Source organism: Cervus canadensis, chromosome X, assembly GCF_019320065.1.
Source record: "Cervus canadensis isolate Bull #8, Minnesota chromosome X, ASM1932006v1, whole genome shotgun sequence".
NCBI lineage: Eukaryota > Metazoa > Chordata > Mammalia > Artiodactyla > Cervidae > Cervus > Cervus canadensis.
This window is the reverse complement of record NC_057419.1, coordinates 70,093,718-70,119,265: the sequence shown is the minus strand read 5'-3', so window position 1 is coordinate 70,119,265 and position 25,548 is coordinate 70,093,718. Positions and strand designations below refer to the sequence as shown.

Genomic DNA, 25,548 nt, shown 5'->3' with positions numbered 1-25,548 from the left:
TCTGGGGTGGTTTGCCATTTTCTCCTCCAGGGGATCTTCCTGACCCAGAGACTGAGTCTGCATCTCCTGCAGCTGCTGTATCACAGGCGGACACTTTACTGGTGAGCCACCGGGGAAGCCCTATGTCAGGCCTAAGGGAGGCCAGATCTTCGTTGGAAAGTACAGCCACCAGTCATGAGAAAGGAGGGATATGGTGCCTGCCAGGCACTGTGGCAGATGCTTTACAGTTACCACCACATGCCACCAGTCCTTCCAGGCAGGGCTTGCCAAACTCCCTTCAGAGTTTAAGAGCCCAAGGCTCTCTCAGAGAGTTTAATGGTGTGACAAACTTCCCATAGCTGCTTAAGTGACAGGGATGGGCATAGCCCCCTGATCTGAGTTATTCTAAAGCTCACCCTCTCACTCCTGCAAGCCTGAGCTGACCTTGTTCCCTTAATTCCCTTCTTATTCTCATTACTGTGAAATGTATTGGAAGCAATAAGAAGGAAGACTCTAGGTTCAAACAATTACATTGTAATACATAGCCAGAGCAATAATAATAATAATGCCATAACGAGTGTGACATATGAAGAGAGGAAAGTAAGAGATAATATTTTCTGGCAATAAGATCATCTATGCATACATATGAGGTTTCAGATAAGCTTAAAAGATCAAGGACTCACAAAACAATCATCACATAGCCATTTCTTTGTATTAAGAAATCTCTGTTTGATCTAAAATATAAAGTTTATTTATTAGAGGTTGCCTGAGAAATCTGGCTGAAGGAGAGAAGGGACAGGTTACCACGTTTTGTTTCTCTCACAGGTCTCTACCTGGGCCCCATTACCTATGCCATGGATTCCCCATCTCTTATCGCTCCTAGGACAGTGATTCATTCTCTGCAAGTTTGGAGCAGGGAAAGTGATCGGGGCTTTTCAGGGATGTGGCTTTTCCCAAGAAGCCTTTAATCAAAGGGGCAAGTGCCTATAGGAGGACACCCATACGTCTGGACTGAGGAAAGCACCCCCAAGAATATTAGGCGTAAGAAGGTTCCAGGGAGAGATCTCAAGGTGAACATCTCTTTTCTCTTTTGTCACAGTACAGTTGTCAGGGACTTGAAACCTTTGGTCTAAGGAGGACTATCTCAGGTCAGAGTAGGAATTGTCCGATATATATGTGAAGCCCCTGACAAAGAAGTGAAAGAAATAGTGACCCAGAACCACTGGGGTTCTGTAGCATCCACTTCCTGCTGTCAGCCCTTGGAGGTCCTGAATTCCATCATAGGATGAGGTAGAGAGAGGCCTCGAGAGCTAAGAGAGAGTGCTACTGCCATGAGTAGGGCATGTTTCAGATCTCAGTCCTCTTGCTCCTCCCACATAGTGACATCCAGGACAGATCATTCATCTTGAGGTTGAGAAGAAAAGGAAGTATTTGAAGTAATTGAGTACCAAGATGGAGCTTAAGGGAACACATTTTATGTCTCTTTTTGTTCTTGCTTGACCTCAGTAACTGGGAAATGTATCTTTTTCTGCTTAGGGCTTTCTTTTTCATAGTATTGAAATATTCTTCCTTGTCATTGAAGGTCTGTTTGACTTCCGTATCTGTGTTTATGAACAAAGTATATCCCATTTATTACTGCATTTCAGTATAAGTATAAATGTTTTGGTATTTTCTATAACGAATTGGAAACCTTTGAATCTCTCTTTGTGATTCAGAGCAAGATAACATATCAAGAGTATTGGGAGTTTCTTACCATTGGGAATGAAGACAGTGAAATTGTTGATATCAGGAAATAACGAAAAGGGTCTTGAGTGTGTGGCATCTGCAATACAGTGGAACAGGAATTCCCAGCCCCTGTTTCCCCACAGCAACCCAGATTTTAAAATTGTATAAGTAACAAAATACCTTTATAGAAGGCCTAGAACCCAATTAAGAAATTGCAGTACCATAGGTAAGCAGAAAATTTACATCAGATGCACTTGAAATGTGTAAGCACAGCAATTTGACTCTTTGGCATCACCCCCTGTCTCGGGCTGGTACAGCTGGGTACCAAGAGAGATTGTGACATTTCTTGGTAGGGGGAAGTGTCAGTGGGGTGAATGATTTGAGTTTCAGTCCTGTTAGTACTAAGAAATGCATTCAAGAAAGGTGCAGGACACAAAATAACTCAGAAAAATGAGTTGTGTTTCTAAATACCAACAACAAACTATCTGAAAAAGAACTTAAGAAAACAGTTCTACTTCAAATATGTCAAAAAGAATAAAATACTTTGAAATAAGTTTAATCCAGGAAGTGAAATATCTATACACTGAAAGCAACAAGACACTGATGGAAGAAGTTGGAAAAGACACAAATAAAAAGATGCCCCAAGTATATGAATTGGAAGAAGCCATACTGTGAAAGTATCCATCCTGCCCAAAGTGATCTACAGACTTAATGTACTGTGTGTCATAATTCCACTGGAATTTTCCAGAGAAATAGAAATGGTAAAATTCTTATGAAACCACAAAAGACCTTGAATAGACAAAATAATGTTGAGAAAGACGAGCAAAGGTGGAAGCCTGGCACATCTTGCCTTTGTTCAAGACCATGTGATACCAGCGTATACATAGACACACAGACCAGTAGAACAGAATAGAGCCTAGGAATACAACCATGCACAGAAAGTCAAGTCATCTTTGAGAAAGGCACTAAGAATACACAGTGAAAAAGAGGGTATCCTCAGTCACCCAATAGTGTCGAGAAAACTGAATATTTGCATGAAAAGGATTAAACTTGAGTTGTATCTTACATCACTCGAAAAATGCAAATTGGATTTAAAACTTAAAAATGAGACCAGAAACCTTAAAACACTTAAAAGTAAACATAGGGGAGAACTCCTTGTCATTTGTCTTGGCAGTGTTCCGGGGATTTTATTTTGTTTTTTTGTTTGTTTGTTTTGTTTTGTTTTTCAATTTGACATCAGAAACACAGGCAAGAAAAACAAAGCTAAATGGCACTACATCAAATTAATAAGATTCTGTATAGCAATGGAAACAGTCAACTAAATGAAAAGGTGGAATGGAGAAAAGCTTGCAAGCCATATATCTCATAAATTAATATCTTATAAAAGGAACTCAGACAACTCAATGACAGACTAATTAATTTAAAATCACTAAAAAAAAGGAGCAAAGAACCTAAACATTTTCCAAAGAAGACATACAAATGGCCAGCAGCTATATGAAAAGGAGCTCAGCATCACTAACCATCAGGGAGATGACAATCCACACCACAGTAAGACATCACCTCATGCCTGTTGGCACAGCTATTATCAAAAAGCCAAGTGATAACACGTTTTGGCAAGGCTGTTGAGAAAAGGGAACCTTTGTACACAGTTGCTGGAAATATAAATTGGAACAGCCACTATGGAAAACAGTGTGGAGGTTCCTCAGAAAATCACAAATGTAACTATCGTACGGCTCAGCATTGCCACCTCCTTGTATGCAATCGACCCTTGAACAACACAAATTTGAACTGTGCAGGTCCACATATAGATGAATTTTTTTTCAATAAATACATTGAAAACGATTCAGAGATTTGAGATGACTTGAAAAAACAGGTGACTCGCATAGCCTAGCAATAAAAAAAGATTAAGAAAAAGGTATCATGAATGTATAAAATTTATGTAGATACTAGTCTACTTTATCACTCACTACCATAAAATATACACAAATATGAAAAGCTTAAATTTATGAAAAGTAATGCGCACACACACACACACAACTTATGGACCGTGAATAGCACTATTCATCCCTGATAAGCAGTTTCGGTAGTAAGTTATGATCTCAAAAATCTGACCACCGGTGGTTCTCAGGTAGTTCTCATTGTGTTTACCATGATATTGTAAACCTTGAATAACATGATAGGACTCATATGAAGTGCCCCTAGTGGTGCTGGAAGTGCTCTCAAGAAGTGGAGGGAAGTCACGACATTATGCAAAAAAGTTGAATTGCTTGTTATGTACCACAGTTTGGGTCTGCAGTTGTAGTTGCCACCATTTCAAGATGAATGAATTCAGCATAAGGACCACTGTAAGAAAAAGAACATGAAATTTAAGAAGCCATCACTTCAGCTACACCAGCAGGTGTGAAAACCTTTGCTTTTTGGGAAATATCTTTTTACCTGATATTGAAAATATAGCTTGTATGTGGGTACAGGATTGCTATAAGCAAGGCATATCTATAGACTCTAATATGATTGAAGAAAAATCAAAGTCATTATGACAATCTAAAGCAAAACGGGGGTGAAGGATCTAGAGCTGGAGAACTTAATGGCAGCAAGGGATGGCCTGACAACACTAGAAAGAAGATTGACGTAAATTATCAAAAGAATAGGAGAAGTAGCTTTCGCAAAATCAACAGGCAACAGATGCATTCCCAGATGCCATTAAGAAAATCACTGGGTATTAATTTTGTATCCTGCAAATTTACCAATTCATTGATGAACTCCAGTTGTTTTCTGGGAGCATCTTTCGGCTTTTCTATATCTAGTATCATGTCATCTGCAACCAGTGCCAGTTTCACTTCTTTTTCAACTTGGATTCCTTTCTATTTTTCTCATCTCTGATTGCTACAGCTAGTATTTCTGAAATCATGTTGAGCAAAAGTGGAGACGGGACATCCTTGAGATTTTCATATTAAGTGAAGTCAGAAAAAGAGAGATCACACCACTCATGTGGAAAGATAATTTTTTTAATTGAAGGATAATTTCTTTACAGAATTTTGTTGTTTTCTATCCAACCTCAACATGAATCAGCCATAGGTATACATATATCCCCTCCCTTTTGAGCCTCACTCCAATCTTCCTCTCCATCCCACTCCTCTAGATTGATACAAAGCCCCATTTTAACTTCCTGAGACAGAGAAAATTTCCATTGGCTATATATTTTGCACACATTAATGTAAGTTTCCATGTTACTCACTCCATACATCTCACCCTCTCCTCCCCTCTCCCCATGCCCATAAGTCTATTCTCTATGACTGTTTCTCCATTCAGTTCAGTTCAGTTCAGTCGCTCAGTCATGTCCAACTCTTTGCAACTCCATGAACTGCAGCATGCCAGGACTCCCTGTCCATCACCAACTCCTGGAGTTCACCCAAACCCGTGTCCATCGAGTCGGTGATGCCATCCAACCATCTCATCCTTTGTCACCTTCTCCTCCTGCCCTCAATTTTTCCCGGCATCAGGGTCTTTTCAAATGAGCTCTTTGCATCAGATGGCCAAAGTATTGGACTTTCAGCTTCAAACTCAGTCATACCAATGAACACCCAGGACTGTTCTCCTTTAGGATGGACTGGTTGGATCTCCTGCCAGTCCAAGGGACTCTCAAGAGTCTTCTCCAACACCACAGTTCAAAAGCATCAATTCTGCAGTGCTCAGCTTTCTTTATAGTCCAAATCTCACATCTGTACATGACCACCAGAAAAATCATAGCCTTGACTAGATGGACCTTTCTTGACAAAGTCATGTCTCTGCTTTTTAATATGATGTCTAGGTTGGTCATAACTTTCCTTCCAAGGAGTAGGCGTCTTTTAATTTCATGGCTGCAATCACCATCTGCAGTGATTTTGGAGCCCAGAAAAAGAAAGTCAGCCACTGTTTCCCCATCTATTTGCCATGAAGTGATGGGACCGGATGCCATGGTTTTAGTTTTCTGAATGTTGAACTTTAAGCCAACTTTTTCACTCTCCTCTTTCAGTTTCATCAAGAGGCTCTTCAGTTCTTCTTCACTTTCTGCTATAAGGGTGGTGTCATCTGCATATCAGAGGTTATTGATATTTCTCCTGGCAATCTTGATTCCAGCTGGTTCTTCTTCCAGCCCAGCGTTTCTCATGATGTACTCTGCATAGAAGTTAAATAAACAGGGTGACAATATACAGCCTTGACGTACCACTTTTCCTATTTGGAAGCAGTCTGTTGTTCCATGTCCAGTTCTAACTGTTGCTTCCTGACTTGCATATAGGTTTCTCAAGAGGCAGGTAGGGGATCTGGTATTCCCATCTCATTCAGAGTTTTTCACAGTTTATTGTGATCCACACAGTCAAAGGCTTTGGCATAGTCAATAAAGCAGAAATAGATGTCTTTCTGGAAATCTCTTGCTTTTCGATGATCCAGCAGATGTTGGCAAATTGATCTCTTGTTCCTCTGCCTTTTGTAAAACCAGCTTGAACATGTGGAAGTTCATGGTTCACGTATTGCTGAAGCGTGGCTTGGAGAATTTTGAGCATTACTTTACTAGCGTGTGAGATGAGTGCAATTGTGTGGCAGTTTGAGCATTCTTTGGCATTGCCTTTCTTTGGGATTGGAATGAAAACTGACCTATTCCGGTCCTGTGGCCACTGGTGAGTTTTCCAAATTTGCTGGCATACTGAATGCAGCACCTTCACAGCATCATCTTTCAGGATTTGAAATAGCTCAACTGGAATTCCGTCACCTCCACTAGCTTTCTTGGTCTCCATTGCTGACCTGTAAATAAATTCTTCTGTACCATTTTTCTAGATTCTGTATATATGCCTTTGAATACAATATTTATCTCTGTCTTTTTGACTTACTTCACTCTGTATAATAGGCTCTAGGTTCATCCACCTCATTAGAACTGACTCAAATATGTTCCTTTTTATGGCTGAGTAATATTCCATTGAGTATATGTACCAGAACTTCTTTATCCATTCATCTGTTGACGGACATCTAGGTTGCTTCCATGTTCTAGATATTGTAGATAGTGCTGCAATGAGCAATGGGTATATGTGTCTTTTTCAATTTTGGTTTCCTCAGGGTATATGCCAGGGAGTGGGGTTGGTGGGTCATATGGTGGTTTTATTCCTAGTTTTTTAAGGAATGTTTATATCGTCTTTCAGAGTGGCTGTATCAATTTACATTCCCACCAGCAGTGCAAGAGCATTCCCTTTTCTCCACACCCTCTCCAGCCTCTATTTTTTGTAGACTTTTTGATGATGGCCATTCTGAATAGTGTGAGGCGATAGCTCATTGTAGTTTTGATTTGCGTTTCTCTAATAATGTCTGATTTTGAGCATCTATTCACGTGTTTCTTACCCACCTATATGTCTTCTTTGGAGAAATGTCTGTTTAGGTCTTTTTCCACTTTTCCATTGGGTTGTTTGTTTTTCTGGTATTGAGTTGTGTGAGCTGCTTGTATATTTTTAAAATTAATCCTTTCTCAGTTGTTTCATTTGCTGTTATTTTCTCCCATTCTGAGGGTTGTTTTTTCACCTTGCTGATAGTTTCCTTTGCTGTGCAAAAGCTGTTAAGTTTCACCAGGTCCCACTTGTTTACTTTTATGTTTTATTTCCTTTACTCTGAGAGGTGGGACATAGAGGACCTTGCTTGATTTATGTCGTCGAGAATTCTGCCTATGTTTTCTTCTAAGAGTTTTATAGTTTCTGGTCTTACATTTAGTTCTTTAATCCATCTTGAGCTTATCTTTGTCTATGGTGTTAGAAAGTGTTCTAATTTTATTCTTTTACACGTAGCTGTCCAGTTTTCACAGCACCATTCATTGAAGAGGTTGTCTTTGCCCCATTGTATATTATTGCATCCTTTGTCAAATACAAGGTACCCACAGGTGCATGGGTTTATTGCTGGGCTTTCTATCTTGTTCCATTGGTCTGTATTTCTGTTGTTGTGGCAGTACCATACTGTCTTGATGACTGTAGCTTTGTAGTATAATCTGAAAACGGGAAGATTGATTCCTCCATCTCCATAATTCTTTCTCAAGATTGCTTTGGCTCTTCTGGGTCTTTTATGTTTCCATATGCATTTTGAAATGTTTTGTTCTAGTTCCATGAAAAATGCCATTGGTGACTTCATGGGTATCACATTGAATCTGTAGGTTGTGTTTGGTCATGTAGTCATTTTCACAATATGGATTCTTCCTATGCAGGAACATGGAATGTCTCTCCATCTTTTTATGTCATCTGTGATTTCTCTCATCAGTGTCTTATTATTTTCTGTGTACAGTCATTTGTCTCCTTAGGTAAGTTTATTCCTAGATATTTAATTCTTTTTGTTGCAATGGTAAGTGGGATTGATTCCTTGATCTGCCTTTCTGATTTTTCATTGTTAGTATATAGAAATGCAACTGATTCCTGTGTATTGATTTTGTATCCTGCAACTTTGCTAAATTCACTGATTAGTATTAGTAATTTTCTGATAGTATCTTTAGGGTTTTCTATGTACAGTATCATGTCATCTGCAAACAGTGAGAGCTTTACTTCTTCTTTTCTGATCTGGACTCCTTGTATTTCTTTGTCTTCTCTGAGTGCTGGAGCTAGGCCTTCCAGAACTATATCAAATAATAGTGGTGAAAGTGGACACCCTTGCCGTGTTCCTGATCGTAGGAGGAATACTTTCAGTTTTTAACCATTTACAGTAATATTTGCTGTAGACTTATCATATATGGCCTTTACTATGTTGAGGTAGTTTCCTTCTGTGCCCATTTTTTGACGAGTTTTAATCACAAATGGGTGCTGAATTTTGTCAAGGGCTTTTTCTGCATCTCTTGAGATTATCATTGGTATTTATCTTTCAATTTGTTTATATGATGTATCACATTGATTGATTTGCATATAATGAAGAATTCTTGCATCTTGGAAATAAACCCAGCTTGATCATGGTGTATGAGCTTTTTGATGTGTTGCTGAATTGTGTTTGCTAAAATTATGTTGAGGATTTTTGCACCTATATTCATCCCTGATATTGGCCTGTAGTTTTCTTTCTTTGTGTTGTCTTTTTCTGGTTTGGTATCAGGGTGATAGTGGCCTTGTAGGATGAGCTTGGAAGTGTTCTTTGCTCTGCAATTTTTTGAAAGAGTTTTAGGCATTAGCTCTTCTCTAAATGTTTGATGCAATTCTCCTGTGAAGTCATGTGGTCCTGGGCTTTTGTTTTTTGGAAGGTTTGTTATCACAGCTTCAATTGCAGTGCTTGTAACTGGGTGGTTCATAATTTCTGTTTCTTCCTGTTTCAGTCTTGGAAGATTGAATTTTCTAAGAATGTGTCCATTTCTTCCAGGTTATCCATTTTATTGCCATACAGTTGTTCAATGGCCTCTTATAATCCTTTGTATTTCTACATTATCTGTTGTAATCTCTCATTTTCATTTCTAATTTGTTTGATTTGATTCTTCTCCCTTTCGTTCTTGATGAGTCTAGCTAAAGTTTTGTCAGTTTTATCTTCTCAAAGAACCAGCTTTTAGATTTATTAGTATTTACTATTGTTTCTTTCCATTCTTTTTCAATTATTTCTGCTCTGATCTTTATGATTTCTTTGCTTTTACTAATTTCGGGATATTTTTTGTTCTTCTTTTCCAGTTGTTTTAGGTGTAAAGTTAGATTGTCTGTCTGATGTTTTTCTTGTTTGTTGAGGTAGGATTGTATTGCTATAAACTTCCCTCTTAGAACTACTTTTGATGCATCCCATAGGTTTTGAGTTGTCATGTTTTCATTGTCATTTGCTTCTAGAAATTTTTCGTTTTCTCTTTTGCTTTCTTAAGTAACCTGTTGGATATTTACGTGTTGTGTAATCTCCATGTGTTATTGTTTCTTACAGTTTTTTTCTTGTAATTGATATCTAGTCTCATAGCATTGTGGCCAGAGAAGAAGCTTGATATGATTTCAGTTTTCTTAAATTTACTGAGGTTTGATTTTTGGACCACGATGTGGTCTATCCTGGAGAATGTTCCATGTGCCCTTGAGAAGAAGGTGTATTCTTCTGCATTTGCATGGAATGTCCTGACAATGTCAATGAGATCCATCTCATCGAATTTGTCGTTTAAGACTTGTGCTTCCTTATGAATTTCCTGTTGATGATCTGTCCATTGGTGTGAGTGGGGTGTTAAAGTCTCCTACTATGATTGTGCTACTGTCAATTTCTCGTTTTATGTCTGTTAGTGTTTGTCTCATGTATGAGGTGCTCCTATGTTGGGTGCATAGATATTTACAATCGTTACGTCTTCCTCTTGGATTGACCCCTTGATCATTATGTAGTGTCCTTTCTTATCTCTTGTAAACTTCTTTATTTTAAGGTCTATTTTGTCTGACATGAGGATTGCTACTCCAGCTTTCTTTTACTTCCCGTTTGCATGGAATCATTTTCCATTTTCTCACTTTCAGTCTATATGTGTCTTTAGGTCTGAGGTGTGTTTCTTGTAGACAGCATATATATGGGTCTTGTTTGTGTATCCATTCAGCCAGCCTGTGTCTTTTGGTTGGAGCCTTTAATCCATTTACATTTAAGGTAATTATTGATATATATGTTCCTATTGCCGTTTTCTTCATTGTTTGGGGTTGATTTTGTAGACCTTTTTTCTTCTCTTGTATTTCTTTACTGTATAAGTCCCTTTAACGCTTGTTGTAAAGCTGGTTTGGTGGTACTGAATTCTCTTAACGTTTGCTTGTCTGAAAAGCTTTTCATTTCTCCATCAATCTTGAATGGGATCCTTGCCAGGTACAGTACTCTTGGTTGTAGATTTTCCCCTTTCAGTACTTTAAATATATCTTGCCATTCCCATCAGGCCTGCAGAGTTTCTGCTGAAGGATCAGCTATTAAACATATGGGGTTTACCTTGCATGTTACGTGTTGCTTTTCCCTTAGTGCGTTTAATACTCTTTTTTGTGTGTTTAACCTTTGTAAGTGTGATTAGTATGTATCTTGGCATGTTTCTCCTTGAATTTATCCTGAATGGGACTCTACACCTCTTGGACTTGATTGGCTATTTCCTTTTCCATGTGAGGGAAATTTTCAAATATAATCTCTTGCAAAATTTTCTCCTACCCTTTCTTTATCTCTTCTTCTTCTGGGACCCCTATAATTCGACTGTTGGTACGTTTGATATTGTGCCAGAGGTCCGTGAGACTATCCTGAGTTCTTTTCATTTCTTTTACTTTATTGTGCTCTTCAGAAGGTATTTCCACCATTTTATCTTTCAGCTCACTGATTCCTTTTTCTGCTTCAGATATTCTGCTCTTGATTCCTTCCAGCATATTTTAATTTCAGTAATTGTCTTGTTTGTTTCAGTATGCTAACTCTTTGATTCTTATAGGGTTTGTGGTTGATATTTGAATTTTATCCATTTTGTTTTCAAGGGTTTTGATCATCTTTACTCTCATTATTCTGAATTATTTTTTTCAGGTAGTTTGACAATTTCCTCTTCATTTATTTGGACTTCTGTGTTTCTGCTTTGTTCCTTCAATTCTGTAGTATTTCTCTGCTTTTTCTTTCTTTTTTTTTAACTTAATGTGTTTGAGGTCTCCTTTTCCCAGGCTTCAAGGTTGAATTCTTTCTTCCTTTTGATTCATACCCTCCTATGTTGGTCCAGAGGTTTGTGTAACCTTGTATATGGTGAGTTTTGTGCTTAGATTTCTTGTTTGTTTGTTTTTCCACTGATGGGCAAGGCTGAGTAAGGTTGGTAATCCTGTCTGCTGATGTTTGGGTTTGTATTTTTTTGTTTGTTTGTTGTCTAGATGAGGTGTCCTGCTCAGGGTGCTACAGGTGGTTGATGATGCTGGTTCTTGTATTCAGGTGGTTTCTTCTGTGTGAGTTCTCACTATTTGATACTCACTAGGGTTAGTCCAGAGAAGGCACTGTCACCCCACCCGAGTACTCTTGCCTGCAAAATCCCATGGACGGAGGAGCCTGGTAGGCTTCGGTCCATGGGTCTCTAAGACTCGGACACGACTGAGCGACTTCAGTTTTACTTTTCACTTTCATGCATTGGAGGTGGAAATGGCAACCCACTCCAGTGTTCTTTCCTGGAGAATCCCAGGGACGGTGCACCTGGCAGGCTGCTGTCTACGGGGCCACACAGAGTTGGACATGACTGAAATGAATTAGCAGCAGCAGCAGCCACCCTCTACATGTGACTCAGTAGTATTGCCTTACTTCCACAGCTGCCTGTCTTTCCTCCACAGGCATTGCCCACCACAATCTCCTCTCTCACATCACCTCAGTTGTTCTCTCCACGGTCAAGAGCAGCTCTCGCCATGAGATTGCTCCACAGTCCCTAAACTCCAGCTCCCAGCCATTGTGCCTTCTAGGGGACCTGTGTCCCAGTTCGGGGTGTGTGTGGCAGCGGCAAGGATTGTCGTTCTCATTCCATTTAGGCTGCCACAGATCAGCTGTTCCACTCTCAGCCTTAATGTTTCCTCTCTGACTCAGACAGTTGCCCCGATGTTGGGATCAAACCTTCCTTCAGTGCCCCCACCCGACGAGGGCAGGTCCAGTCCTACTAACACTCCTGTTTTCCCCCCTAGTTCCTTCCTCCTATCAAGTTTGGCGTGGTTCTAGATATTTTTTCTGATGGTCAGGTACTCCTGTTCACTCTCATCTGGTGTTCTGCATGCACTTCTGTGTCTGAAGGTGTATTCCTGATGTATCCGTGGAGAGAGATGTACTCCACATCCACCTATACCTCTGCCATCTTGTTCTCATCTGGAAATACAGTTTTCTTTTTTTTTTAATTACACGAATGAACTTCTTTAGCAAATAGAAAGAGACTGAACAGATATCAAAGGCAAGCTTCTGGTTACCAAAGAGGAAACGAGAGAAAACGTGGCAGGGAGGGATAAATCAGGAGCTTGGGATGAGCATATACACACTATTGTATATAAGGTAGATAACCAACAAGGATCTACTGTATAGAGCAGGAAACTCAATATTGTGTGATAAGTTATATGACCAAAGACTCTCTAAAAGAATGCATATATGGGTATGAATAATTGATTCACTTTGCAATATACCTGAAACTAACACACAATTGTAAATTAAATATACTCCAATGAGATTTTAAAAAGAAAATCACTGAGGAGAAAGGAGATCTGTCTAGACAGGTTTTAAGGCAGATGAAATTCCCTATTCTGGATGAAACGCCCCAAAGTACATCCATTGGTAGGGAAGGGAAATGAGCTCCAGGATTTGAGACAGAAAGAGATAGGCTAATTTTATGATTTTGTGCAAATGTCATCAGGGTTTTGTGCAAATGATCAGGTCCCCTGACCTATAGAGCTGCTAACCCTGAGCCTTAAAGGGAAACAATAAACACCATCTCCCAGTGTTTCGGTTGTACAACAAGAAGGCTGGACAGCATGAACCCTTGAGTGGGATTGGTTCTGTCAGTGCTTTGTCCCTGAATTCAGGAAGTACCTTGCCAGTAAGGGACTGCCTTTTAAAATTCTTTTGATATTGTATAATGCCCTTGGCCACCAAGAACCCCATGAGTTCAACACCAAAGGAATCAAAGTGGTCTCCTTTCCTCTAAACACAGCATCTCTAAGTCAGAGGACTTAGAGCTCCATCTCTATAGATCAGAGGATCAAAAGGACCTTTCAGGCTTCTTACATAGGGTACTCTATTGTCAATGGTATAGAAGAGAACCCTGATAGAACATCATGAAGTCTGGAAAGATTCCATGACTGAAGATGCGATTGTTGTGACCAAAAAAAGAAAAAAACACGAAAGCCCAAAACAATAAATTCCCACTAAAGAAAACAGTCCAGGTGTTGTGCATGCCTTCACAGGATTTGTGACAGAGTCAGTCGAGGAAATCATGAAAGAGACTGTGGATATGGCATGCAAAGTTGGGAGAGCGGCAGAGGAATTAACAGAATATGACTTGATGGAGATGAGTGGTTCTGAACCAGAGCTGGATGATGAGGAACAAGATGCAGAAGAAGCAGTGTCAGAAACCAAATTGACATTAGACAAACTGGCAGAAGTGTTCAGAGGACTCAAGACTGCTTCTGTCTCTTGTATGGCATGGACCCTTCTGTGATCTGGGCACTGAAACAAAAGCAAGTGGTGGAAGGACGGCTGATAATACACAGAAACATTTTTAGAGAAATGAAAACTAAAAATGTTTGGACAAAAATTACAATGTATTTCCATAAAGGTACACTGAGTGTGTCTGCTTCTCCTGCCTTCCCTTCCACCTCCTCTGTTCTTCCATCTGTGCCACTCATCAAGGTCAGGCCCTCCTCTTCCTCCTCCTCCTCAGCCTACTCAGCAAGAAGGAGTCGGGAACGAAGACCTTCATGATGATCCATCCACTTCCACTCAATGAGTAGTAAATAATCGTCATGCCATATGGGTAATCAACTCATCTGCTGAGTATGTGTGTGAGTGTCTTTTTGCTAAGAGCCAATAACTGTATGCCAAGGACTCTATGAGATGCTCTTGTGTCATCATCACTGTCATCAACACCACCACCTAAGTAATCATCCTGTAGAACATAGCGTGCAAGACTTGTATTGAAGTGGATAGCCTACCATTACATAGGCAGAAGGTGAGTGACATTTAATATAAAAGTAATAATATTTTCATTTTTCTGTTTTATGATTTACTTTCAAAGAACTATATTATTGTACTACCTCTCTCTTGTGTCCCACCTCTCTCTTGTAAATGGATAAACATAAACACATATCAGCCTGTCATCACAGGTGTTTTCTCTTGAAGTCACAATGTTATCAGTACTCTATTATAAATATGACCATAATTGGGTATGATATAAAAAATTTTAGTGATTCATTCATTACTGTATATTCTCAGCTACCATGAAGCAATCCTATCAAGTACACTGAAAGTGAAAATGAAAGTGAAGTCGCTCAGTCCTGTCCGACTCTTTGTGACCCCGTGGACTCTAGCCTACCAGGCTCCTCCGTCCATGATTCTCCAGGCAAGAATACTGGAGTGGGTTACCATTTCCTTCTCCAGGGGATCTTCCCAACCCAGGGACTGAACCCGGGTCTCCCACATTGGAGGCAGATGCTTTACCCTCTGAGCCACCACGAAAGCCCCACTAGGCTACTATAAAGCAATTATATTTTTTCTTCTTCCTGATCAATGCTTGAATCATTATACCTGTAACTAAATATGAATTTCTTTTCACATTAAGTTTTCAGTTTTGATACATAGTGTCTTGTATCTATAGTCTTTTGTGTCAGTAAGACAAAATAGATGTAGGTACTGACAGACTATTCTTGTAAATGGATGCTGTACTACTGTAGTATTGATAAACACAGTACCGTTACTATATTTTCTCTTATGATTTTCTTAATAACATTTCGTTGTCTCTAGCTTACTTTAGCATAAGTATACAGTAGAAAATACTTAGAGTATACAAAATATGCATTGACTGTTTATCAGTAAGGCTTCCAGTCAACAGTAGGTTATTAGTAGTTACATGTGGGCAGGGTCAAAAGAATACAGAGGGTTTTGACTGCATGGGGGTTTTGTGTAAACCAAACCCACCAAAGGAAGTGAAATCAGTATCTCAAAGAGACATCTTCACTCCTGTGTTCATTGCACCATTATTTACAATAGCCAGTATATGGTAACAACCCAAATATCTACCAACAGATAAATGGATAAAGAAAATGTGGTAGACACAGACAATGAGATATAATTTCTCCTTACAAATGAAAGAAATTTTGTTATATGGGACAACATGGAGAAACCACAGGGACATTATTCTAAATGAGCTAAGCCAGTCACAGAAGGACAAATGCTGCATGCTTCCACTTATATGAGGTATCTAAAATCCTTAAACACATAGAAACACAGAGGGGCCACAGGAGGGAGAAATGGGCAGTTGCTTTCCACTTGGTAAAATGTTTCAGTTATGCAAAGTGAATAAATACCAGAGATTCTCTGTGAAACAGTGCACCTGTTTTTAACAGTACTGTACTGTGTGCCTAAAATTTTAAGGGTGGATTTAATGTTATATGTTTTTACCACAACAATAATTTGAAATTTTGATTGCCTTGCTCTCTCTCCAGTAGAGAGTAAGCTGATTAAGTGCAAGAATTTAGAAAAGAGCTCTTTTATACTGTGAGAATGTCAATGGGTAAAGCCACTGTGGAAAACAGTATTGAGGTTCCTCAAAAAATTAAAAATTGAATTACCATATGATTCAGCAAACCACTTCTGGGTATCTATCCAAAGGAGTTAAATTTAGACTCTCCAAGATATACTAGTATTCCCATATTTGTTGCAGCATTTTCCCAATAACCGAGACAGGGAAGCAGCCTAAATGTCCTTTGATCGATGAATGGATATATATATGGTGTACACATACCATGGAATGTTGCTTTTTCCTCTAAAAATGAATGTTATACAATTGGATTTGTTTATATTATTTAGGAATGTACGATAAATTCATCACTTCATGGCAAATGGATGGGAAAACAGTGGAAACATTGACAGACTCATTTTGGGGGACTCCAAAATCATTGCAGATGGTGACTGCAGCCACGAAATTAAAAGACACTTGCTTCAGGGAAGAAAAGTTATGACCAACCTGAAGTGAAGTGAAGTGAAGTCGCTCAGTCGTGTCCGACTCTTTGTGACCCCATGGGCTGTAGCCTACCAGGCTCCTCTGTCCATGGAATTTTCCAGGCAAGAGTACTGGAGTGGGTTGGCATTTCCTTCTCCAGGGGATCTGCCTGACCCAGGGATTCAACCCGGGTATCCCGCATTTCGGGCAGATGCTTTACCATCTGAGTCACCAGGGAATAAAGGCCCAGGGAAGAAAAGTTATGACCAACCTAGACGGCATATTAAAGAGCAGAGACATTACTTTGCCAACAAAGGTCCATCTAGTCAAAGCTATGGTATTTCCAGTAGTCATGTATGGATGTGAGAATTGGACTGTAAAGAGAGCTGAGCAGTAGAGAATTGATGCTTTTGAACTGTAGTGTTGGAGAAGATTCTTGAGAGTCCCTTGGACTGCAAGGAGATCTAACCAGTCCACCCTAAAGGAAATCAGTTCTGAATATTCATTGGAAGGACTGATTCTAAAGCTGAAACTCCAATACTTTGGCTGCCTGATGTGAAGAGCAGACTCAATTGAAAAGACCCTGATGTTCAGAAAGATTGAAGGTGACAGGAGAAGGGGATGACAGAGGATGAGATGGTTGGATGGCATCACCGACTCAATGGACATGAGTTTGAGTAAACTGTGGGAGTCAGTGATGGACAGAAAGGCCTGGCGTGCTGCATTCCATAGGATCACAAAGAGTCGGACACGAGTGAGTAACTGAACTGAACTGAACTGAAGACAAATTCTAATGGATTAGGCCACATGCTTATTCTCTTATTTATTTCCCAATTAGTAATTGAGAAGGAGCTCTTTTTTGGGGTGCAGGGGTATGTGCAGCATGAGGGACCTTCCCCAACCAGGATCAAACTCATGCCCCCTGCAGTGGGAGCAGGGAGTCTTATCCTCTGGATCACCGGGAAGTTCTGAGAATGAGCCTTTTGGAATGTTTACTAGTACTGTGGACTATTTTTTTGTTTTGTTTTTTCAAAACATGGAACAACAACCACCACCAAAACAAGATCTAGCCGCTGCCCATTGGATTTTAGAATCTAGGAGGTACTATTACATAAAAATATGCTGAGATACTCTCTATGACCAAAAGCAGCAGTCCCCACCATTCAGGTCTTGGACCAGTACCGCCTGTGAGATCAGCACCAACATTTAGACTTGAAATCAAGTTCACAATAAATGTAATGTGCTTGATTTGCCCCAAAACCATCCCCCACTCCCAGTGTGTGGAAAAATTGTCTTTTACAAACCCAGTCCCTGGTGCCAAAAAGTTTGGGCACTGCTGAATGAAGATGTCAAAAGCAGGGGTAAAGACGGCATGCAGTTGGAGTTGAAAGCAAGGGTAAATGGCCTGCGGTGAGGCAGTTTGGAGCCTTGTTGTTGTTCAGTCATTAAGTCTTGTCCCACTCTTTGTGACCCTATGGACTGTAGCTCACAGGCCTCCCTGCCCTTCACTGTCTTCTAGAGTTTTCTCAAGCTCATGTCCATTGAGTCAGTGATGCCTGCCAACCATCTTGTCCTCTGCTGCCCTGTCCTCTCCTGCCCCCAATCTTTCTTTCCTAGCATCAGGGTCTTTTCCAATGAGTTGGCTCTTTGCATCAGGTGGCCAATGTATTGGAGCTTCAGCTTCAGAATCAGTCCTTCCAATGAATACTCAGGGTTGATTTCCTTTCGGGTGGATTGACTTGGTCTCCTTGCTTCCAAGGGACTCTCAAGAATCTTCTCCAGCACCACAGTTTGAAAGCATCAATTCTTCAGCTCTCTGCCATCTTTCTGGCCCAACTCTCACATCCATACATGACTGCTGGAAAAACAGTAGCTTTGACTAAAGGGACCTTTGTCAGCAAAATGATGTCTCCATTTTTTAATACACTGTCTAGGTTTGGAGCTTTAGGAAAATGCAGAGCCGTCAGTGAGCGGTCATTTTAAGTCAAGTTGCCTGGTGGGCTCGAGAGACAGTGGGAGTGATGAGCACAGCCAGATCTGCACATGGAGGGCCTCAGAGAATCCACAGTCTCCTGGACTGGTGACCTTTACCCTGGGTTGAGGGAGCCAGAGACCTCTCCTTAAGGAGGTACTTGATTATTTTCTCTTGTGTGTAACTGGGCAAATTCTAGGCAAGTTCTAGATTTTTTGTTGGTAGTTAAGTACATGGACAGGGAGGCCTGGCGTGCTGCGATTCATGGGGTCGCAAAGAGTCAGAGATGACTGAGCGACTGAACTGAACTGACTGAAATACGTGGCAATACTTATTATTTAGATGAAAGGGTAGCTGGGAGGGAAGATACTGGTCAGTGACAAAAATTCTAAGAACGTTGAGTTGTTTCCAACTGGGAAAGATTCTACCTTAAGCACATTCTATGTTATATCCTCTGGTGTGAATATTACTCGATTGTCCTTGCTAGGCAACATTTTAGTTCACTGTGATTTTCTTTGTCTTGGAGTTGGGGTAATGTGCTGTAATTCAAGGGGCTAGTGAAACAGCATGTGAAACAATTGACCAGCTTAAACTGGTTTTACCTTCTCAAAATAGATTGTTGAGGTTGTTGATTAATCACACCTTGAGTCATCATACAAAGAAAGAACTACATGTGTCCAAGAAGGAACACAGGACCTCAGGATGAGCCCGAAGCCAAGGTCTTCAGTCTGCAAAACTCAGAGAAGAGAAATGCTGCCCCGAGGGCACTTTATGAAGTGAGAAGTCCTTCAATAAGGAAAACCTGGCTTTCAGTATCCTGACTTGGATATGGACTAATTCAAGACTAGCCAATTAGCTTCCAAGTTAGAAATTCCTGTGACCCCTTAGATTGCACCCAGGCTCCTGGATTGAAGAGAGATTTGATACCTTGCCTCCTGCATTGGTTGGCCTTGCAGCAAAGCTCTTTTCTCTAAAGCTCTTGCCATAAGTATTGACTTCTCTGAGCATTGGGCAGTGAGCCCATGTTCAGTGAGTTTGGGCAGCCTAGTTGAGATTTAGGACTTGTGACCATCTGCTTGATACACTGTAGCCCCTGGTGGGCCTTCAACACCAACCCTGAGTGGCCACCTATACTGGGTTTGTCTAGACTTTGTTCTTGGGTTCCTCTTCCCTAGCCATGGTGCTCTGGGATCCTCTGGCTTCTTGGGCTCCTTTCACTTTTAAGGAAGGAAACAGCTCCTGGACCAGACATCTTTGGGGTGAGTAAACTTGTTAAAATGTGCCTGGAACTAAATGTGCTATATGAAATTATAATGTGCTTATAGTCTAATAATGTCATCAGAACTGTGTGTTAGAGAGGATGAGGCGGTTGGATGGCATCACTGACTCAATGGACATGAGTTTGAGCAAACCTGAGGGGAAAGTGAAGGACAAGGAAGCCTGGTATGCTGCAGTCCTTTGGGAAGCAGAGTCAGGCATGACTGATTGATTGAAGAACGACAACAACGCTGTGGGTTAGAGTCCCACCTTGGAGAGTTTCTTCTGTCTGATTAGAATCCTAAGGCTACAGTCGTGGTTTAGAGACCCACCTAAGAGGACAATGCCAGAGGTTAGAGCTACTGAGGTGCTCAAATGATTGGGTTAGAGCTCTGAACACTGGGTTAAGGTTCCAGGCCTTTGGATTTAATTGCCTATGTTTGTCTGTGTCTGACTGTTTAATGTGTTGGGATTGGCTAATAGGAGTTAGCTATTGGATAAATGTGGTGAAACTTTTTCAACCTATAATTAATGAGGATCCTCTGAATCGGGAGATAAAACACCTTGCTCCTGGACTGGAAACATTGCTTTGTGGAGGTGATGGGGTTTTTCCCCCTTGCCTAAGGTGGCAGCACAGCGGTATTGTTACAGATGGATATTCTTTTTTTTTTTTTTTTAATTTATTGGAGATTTGTTGATTTACAGTCTTGTGTTAGTTTGAGCTGTGCAGCAAAGTGATTCAGTTACACAGATATTCAATCTTTTCTGGATTCTTTCCCCATATAGGCTATTACAGAATATTGAGTAGAGTTCCCTTTGTTATATATGAGGTCCTGTTCGGTTATCTATTTTCTATATTGGTTGTGTGTGTGTATGTTCATCTGAAGTTTCTAATGTATCCCTCCTCACAAAGTTCCCCTATGGTAACCATAAATCTGTTTTCAAATTGTGTGAGTCTGTTTCTGTTTTGTAAATAAGTCCATCTGTGTCATTTTAAAAAATTAGATTGCACCTATGAGCAGTATACTGTGGTATTTGTCTTTGTCTGGCTTACTTCACTCAGTATGAAAATCTCTAGGTCGTCCATATTGCCAAAAATGGCAATACTTGATTCATTTTATGGCTGAGTATGCTTCCATTGTATTTAGGTATCACGTCTTTTTCATCTGTTGATGGACCTGTAGGTGGTTTCCATGTCTTGGCTATTGTAAACAGTGCTGCAGTGAACATGGGGGTGCTTGTTCCTATTCAAATTATGGTTTTCTTCAGATATATGCCCAGGTAGTCTATTTTTGAAAATTTATTGGAGTATAGTTGATTTACAATGTTGTGTTAGTTTTAGGCATATAGCAAAGTAATTCAGTTATACATATATAAATTCATTTTCTGTTTCTTTTCTCATATAGGCATCACAGAATATCAATTCGAGTTCCCTGTGCTATGCAGGAGGTCCTTATTGGTTATCTCTTTTATATATAGTGGTGTGTGTAAGTTCATCCCAAGCTCCTGATTTATCCATCCCCCATTACATTTCCCCTTTAGTATCCATAAGTTCATTTTCAGGATCCGTAAGTTTTCTGTTTTGTAAATAAGTTCATTTTATCACTGTTTAAAACTAGATTCCACAGATGAGGGATAGAGTTGTGTTTGACTTACTTGACTTAGTATGACAATCCCTAGGTCCATTCATGTTCTTGCAAATGGCATTCTTTCATGTGGCTGAGTAATATTCCTTTGTATTTCTGGACCACATGTTTATCTACTCCTCTGTTGATGGATATTTAGGTTGCTCCCCTGTCTTGGGTATTGTAAACATTGCTGAAATTTACATTGGGGTGATTGTTCCTTTTTCGAATTATGATTTTCTCAGGATATATGCCCAGGAGTCAGATTGCTGGATGCTATGGTTGTATTATGTTTCTATTTCATTTTATTGCAGTATAATTAATTTAAAATGTGTTAGTTTCAGGTGTATAACAAAGTGATTCAGTTATACATACACATATTCACTCATTTTCAGATTCTTTTCGCATACATATTATCAGAGATTATTGGGTAGAGTTCCCTGTGTTATACAGTAGGTGTTTTTCAGTTATTGCTATTTATGTATACATATATATATATATACATATATGTATATATGTTAGTTGTAGATGTGGGCTTCCCAAGTGGTGCAGTCATCTACCAGAAAGATTAAACCCCAGCATGCACCGAAAGGAAGTGAGGAAATTGGTGTTTAAACGTGTGTGCTCCTCAGTTGCTCTCTGAAAGTCAGCTCTGCCTGAGTCTAAGACAGCTTCCTCTTTCACTTTCTTCAATGTCATGCAATCACTATCTCAGCCTCCTCCTCACTAGGTAAGTTTCTCTACGTGGAGAGTGAGACAGAGCCTGAACTTCCATAGGACTCTCTTTAAGGACAAGCTTCTCCTCATCACATGGCGGTGCAGAAATTTTGGGAGCCTCTGACCAAATGGGCTCCAGTCTTGGAACTGGTGGGACAGATTCCTTGGAAGCTGGGTAGCACATGTGCCTTTCAAGCTACAGTTTGATAACCACATGTAATGGAAAACTTTTCAGGGTTCTTTAAGTGAACCCTCAGATCCAAGCTGGTCACCTTGAGACTGTCCATTCTTCTCAGTGGTTTCTCCAGGGAATTCATACAGCCAGTTCCTCCCAGAAACCAACCTAGGAGATGGAATTGGGTCCTAAATTAAGGGACAGTGCCTCTAGTTTGCCCATTTTCTCCCTAGAAAGGAACAAAGCACTCTGAGCCACAGAAAGACAAGCCCTGAAGGCCTTCCTACAGCTCCCATGAATGCAGGGGTTTTCCAGGGGAAGCCAACATTTCTGCCTCATCCAGAGACCTCAAGTTCCTGATAAGAGTGCTGGTTGATGTCGACTGCAATCCGTGAAGGCTAGGAAGAGGCAGCAAGCATTGGTTAAACGCAGGTGGTCCAGGCTCTGTTTGCTGGCCAAAATGTAAACTAATTTTGAAAGAGCCCTACAGTAGAAGAAATTAATCATTCAACTGCAGAGCTCAGGTTGGGCTGATGAGTGTCCAGGAAAAGCCAAGACAGCTGACCCAGTAGTGATAAATTCCATGCAGCCTCCATGATGCCACATTTAAAGCAATATCCTGTAAAGACACATGTGAAGGTAACAAAGCCTCTGATAACCACCTTTCTTAAATACCAATTAATTCAACGTTGTCAGTGCTTATATAACACTCCAGCCCTGTTGGTACAAAATCTGTGACCTGGGATTATCATTTTCTACACAATTTGAGATTCATTAACCAAATTGAGGATGGTTTCCCACAAGCTTGAAGAATGTACAAAGAGAAATGGGGGGATTGAAACATAAAGCACTGACCAGTTTAAACTGGTTTTTCCTCCTGAAAACAGGTTATTGATTAATCAAACCTTGACTTATTTTTAGAGGCAGCACTATACAAGTGAAAAAAAGGAGCCCCTGTTTGCAGGACGAGCCCTGAACCAAGAGGGTTCAGTCTGTGCAACTCTCAGAGTAGGAATGTTGCCATGGGAGAACTGTATGAAGTCCTTCAATAGGGACAATTTGGCTTCTAGCAGCATGAATAGCTCACATGAACTAATTCAAGACTAGCCAATTAGCTTCCAAGTTTGCAGTTCCCCTAAACCCTATAATTTTACCCCAAACTCTGGAATGAGGAGACAGATTTGAGAGCCCGACTTCCTGTCTTCTTGCTACTGCACCTTGGATTAAAGTTTTTCTCTCAAAAGCCCGTTCCATAATCTTCGCTTCCATGTGCATCAGGCAGTGAGCCCTTGCTGGGGAACACTCGTGACTGATAGGCCTGGAATTAGATTCTTCTTTGAATTACTCTAGATCTTATGCTGTTATACTCTTGTCCTAAAGCAGAGCTGTGTTCCTTACCACTCAAAATGTATCTTGGGATAAAAGTAAGGCCACTGGATATATTCCAATGCACTTCTTTTATTTTTTCTTTCCAATGCACTTCTTTAGGCACAAAGCCTTGAAGGCTACCTCAGGAAATGACAGGAAAAAGGAAGAGAAACAGATGACAGGGACAGTCAGATCATTTCTCTGTGCAGTGTCAGATGACCTCAATCAGAATACCACAAAACCATCTTGGGTGGCTATTTCCTTTAGAATTGTACTCATATCTCAGATATGGTGAGTTGGGTTCTAGATCACTGCAATAAAGTGAAAACTGTCATAAAGTAAATCATTAGGAATTTGGGGGATTCCCAGTGCTTATAAAAGTTGTTAATCCTATTATAGGCTTACTAGAAGATGTCTTAAAAATGCACATATCTTAATTTACAAATGTCGTACAGTTACAATAGTAACAAATACAACTGATCAGAGCACCATAAGAAATAAAATAAGGAAAGAGTTTAAAATATTTAAAGAATGAACAATATGTGGAAAAGGGACCCCAAGTGAATACATGATGCTGGGAAAATGGTGCCATAGACACTTTCAGTGCATGGTTACCATAAACTTTCAGTTTGTAACAAAACACAGTATTTGTGAACAATGATTACATGCAGTACAATGTTTTAAATGTATGCCTGTAAATCATTAAAACAAGCCATGAAAAGAGACTGACCCTGGCTTTTGAAAGGATGGGTCAGCATTTTTTTCTGGGAGCACACCCCATCCTGCCCCCTGCCTTCTGTGTTATTTTCCCCATCTCAGGTCCAGTCTGGGACATGAAACTGTAAGGTTTGCATTAGGGACACGGCTCAAGAGGTTGCAGGAATGTGGTTTTCCCCAGGAATCTTTTAATCCAAGAGATAGACAAAAGTTGGGCCCCCATCAGTGAGGACTGGAGAGACAACCACCCTAATATACAGGTCATTCAGAGACCTGCCTAAACTTGCCCTCAGGCCTAGAATTCCCAGACAGGACATTCCCTCTTAGAAGCCTTGTAGTTCTCTGTGAGGTCAAAATCTGAGTCTAAGAAGAATGGCCTCGGTTCAGAGGAGGGAGAATCTCAGGTTGGAAGGTCAGGTCCCAGGACTGGCCAGGATCATGGTGAGACCCCTGAGTGAAGAAAGAAGTATCACTAGACCCACAAATGAGGAGGCTTTGCAGACCCCTGCCCCTATTCTTAACCCCAGAGTTTCCAGGCAGAGTTATAGGGATGAGAAGCCTCTTCATTTCTGTCTGGTCTCAGCGAGGGAAGGACTTTTTCTATCAGGATGGAAACCCCAGTTCTTAGAAGGGTGGTGTCTTGGCCATCACCATCAGGAAGATGAGGCCCATCAGTGCTAGTGAGAGGGTCTCCCCCAACGAGGGAGGCTCACAGAGTGGCGCCCCTCCTGACAAGCAGAGATGCTCAGAGCAGCGCCCTGACTCCTCCCACTAGGGACTCAGGGAGGCGAGGGCTTTGTTTGGGGGCTGAGGGCTTGGATTCATAGCTGGAGACGTCCCGGGCTCTAACACACTGCAGAAGGAGGACACGGGGACGGATGAATTTTGAGCTACCAGGGTTCCCGTAGTGTTTTGCCCCTGCCGTCATCCCCGGGAGACCCCACGTAGGACCGTACGCAGCTCCCGTCCACTTCCGCTTCAACGGCGAGGAGCTTGACCGGGAGTCGTGGCGTCTCTTTGGTGGTGTTTCTGTGTCCAGGACTTGTCCGGAACCAAGGTGAGGACTGGAATGTAACTGAAGGGACTTTGCGAACCCACTATTAAGAAAAGTGACCCAGCAGCATCCCACCCCTGTGACCTGGCTCTTTCGAGTCCCTCACAGCAATCGGCAGAATGCAGTCTAGCGTGTCTCAGGTGAAGGCGTTGGTCTGTGGGGGTAGGCCCGGATTCTACCCTCGAAGGAGTTGTCGGTCCTAGATAATGGCCTGAGGGCCAGTTATCAGACTTCAAAACCGCATGGGGGCCACACTGAGCGGCCCCCCTGCACTCAGCTCTAGGAGGCCCCACGTGGAGCTGGCCGACAGTGGTGCCCCCTATCGTTTGCTGGTGGTGGGATCAGGGAGGTGAGAAGCTTGCT

At 40.9% G+C, this 25,548-nt stretch overlaps 1 protein-coding gene across 6 annotated transcripts in view; it reads left to right on the top strand.

Moving 5' to 3' along the window:
* LOC122435885 (melanoma-associated antigen B6-like) overlaps positions 1-25,548 on the top strand; it is a 54,989-nt gene that overhangs the window by 16,584 nt on the left and 12,857 nt on the right. For 2 of the 6 annotated variants that reach the window (XM_043459978.1, XM_043459980.1), the window contains exon 5: positions 31-101. The exons of 1 other annotated variant lie outside the window; for it this stretch is intronic. The gene's annotated coding sequence lies outside the window, so the exon portion shown is untranslated. Of the gene's footprint in view, positions 1-30; positions 102-18,234; positions 18,429-23,617; positions 23,706-25,032; positions 25,189-25,548 lie in introns of those variants that run through there. 3 more of the 6 variants (XM_043459979.1, XM_043459982.1, XM_043459977.1) reach the window with 3 other exon arrangements.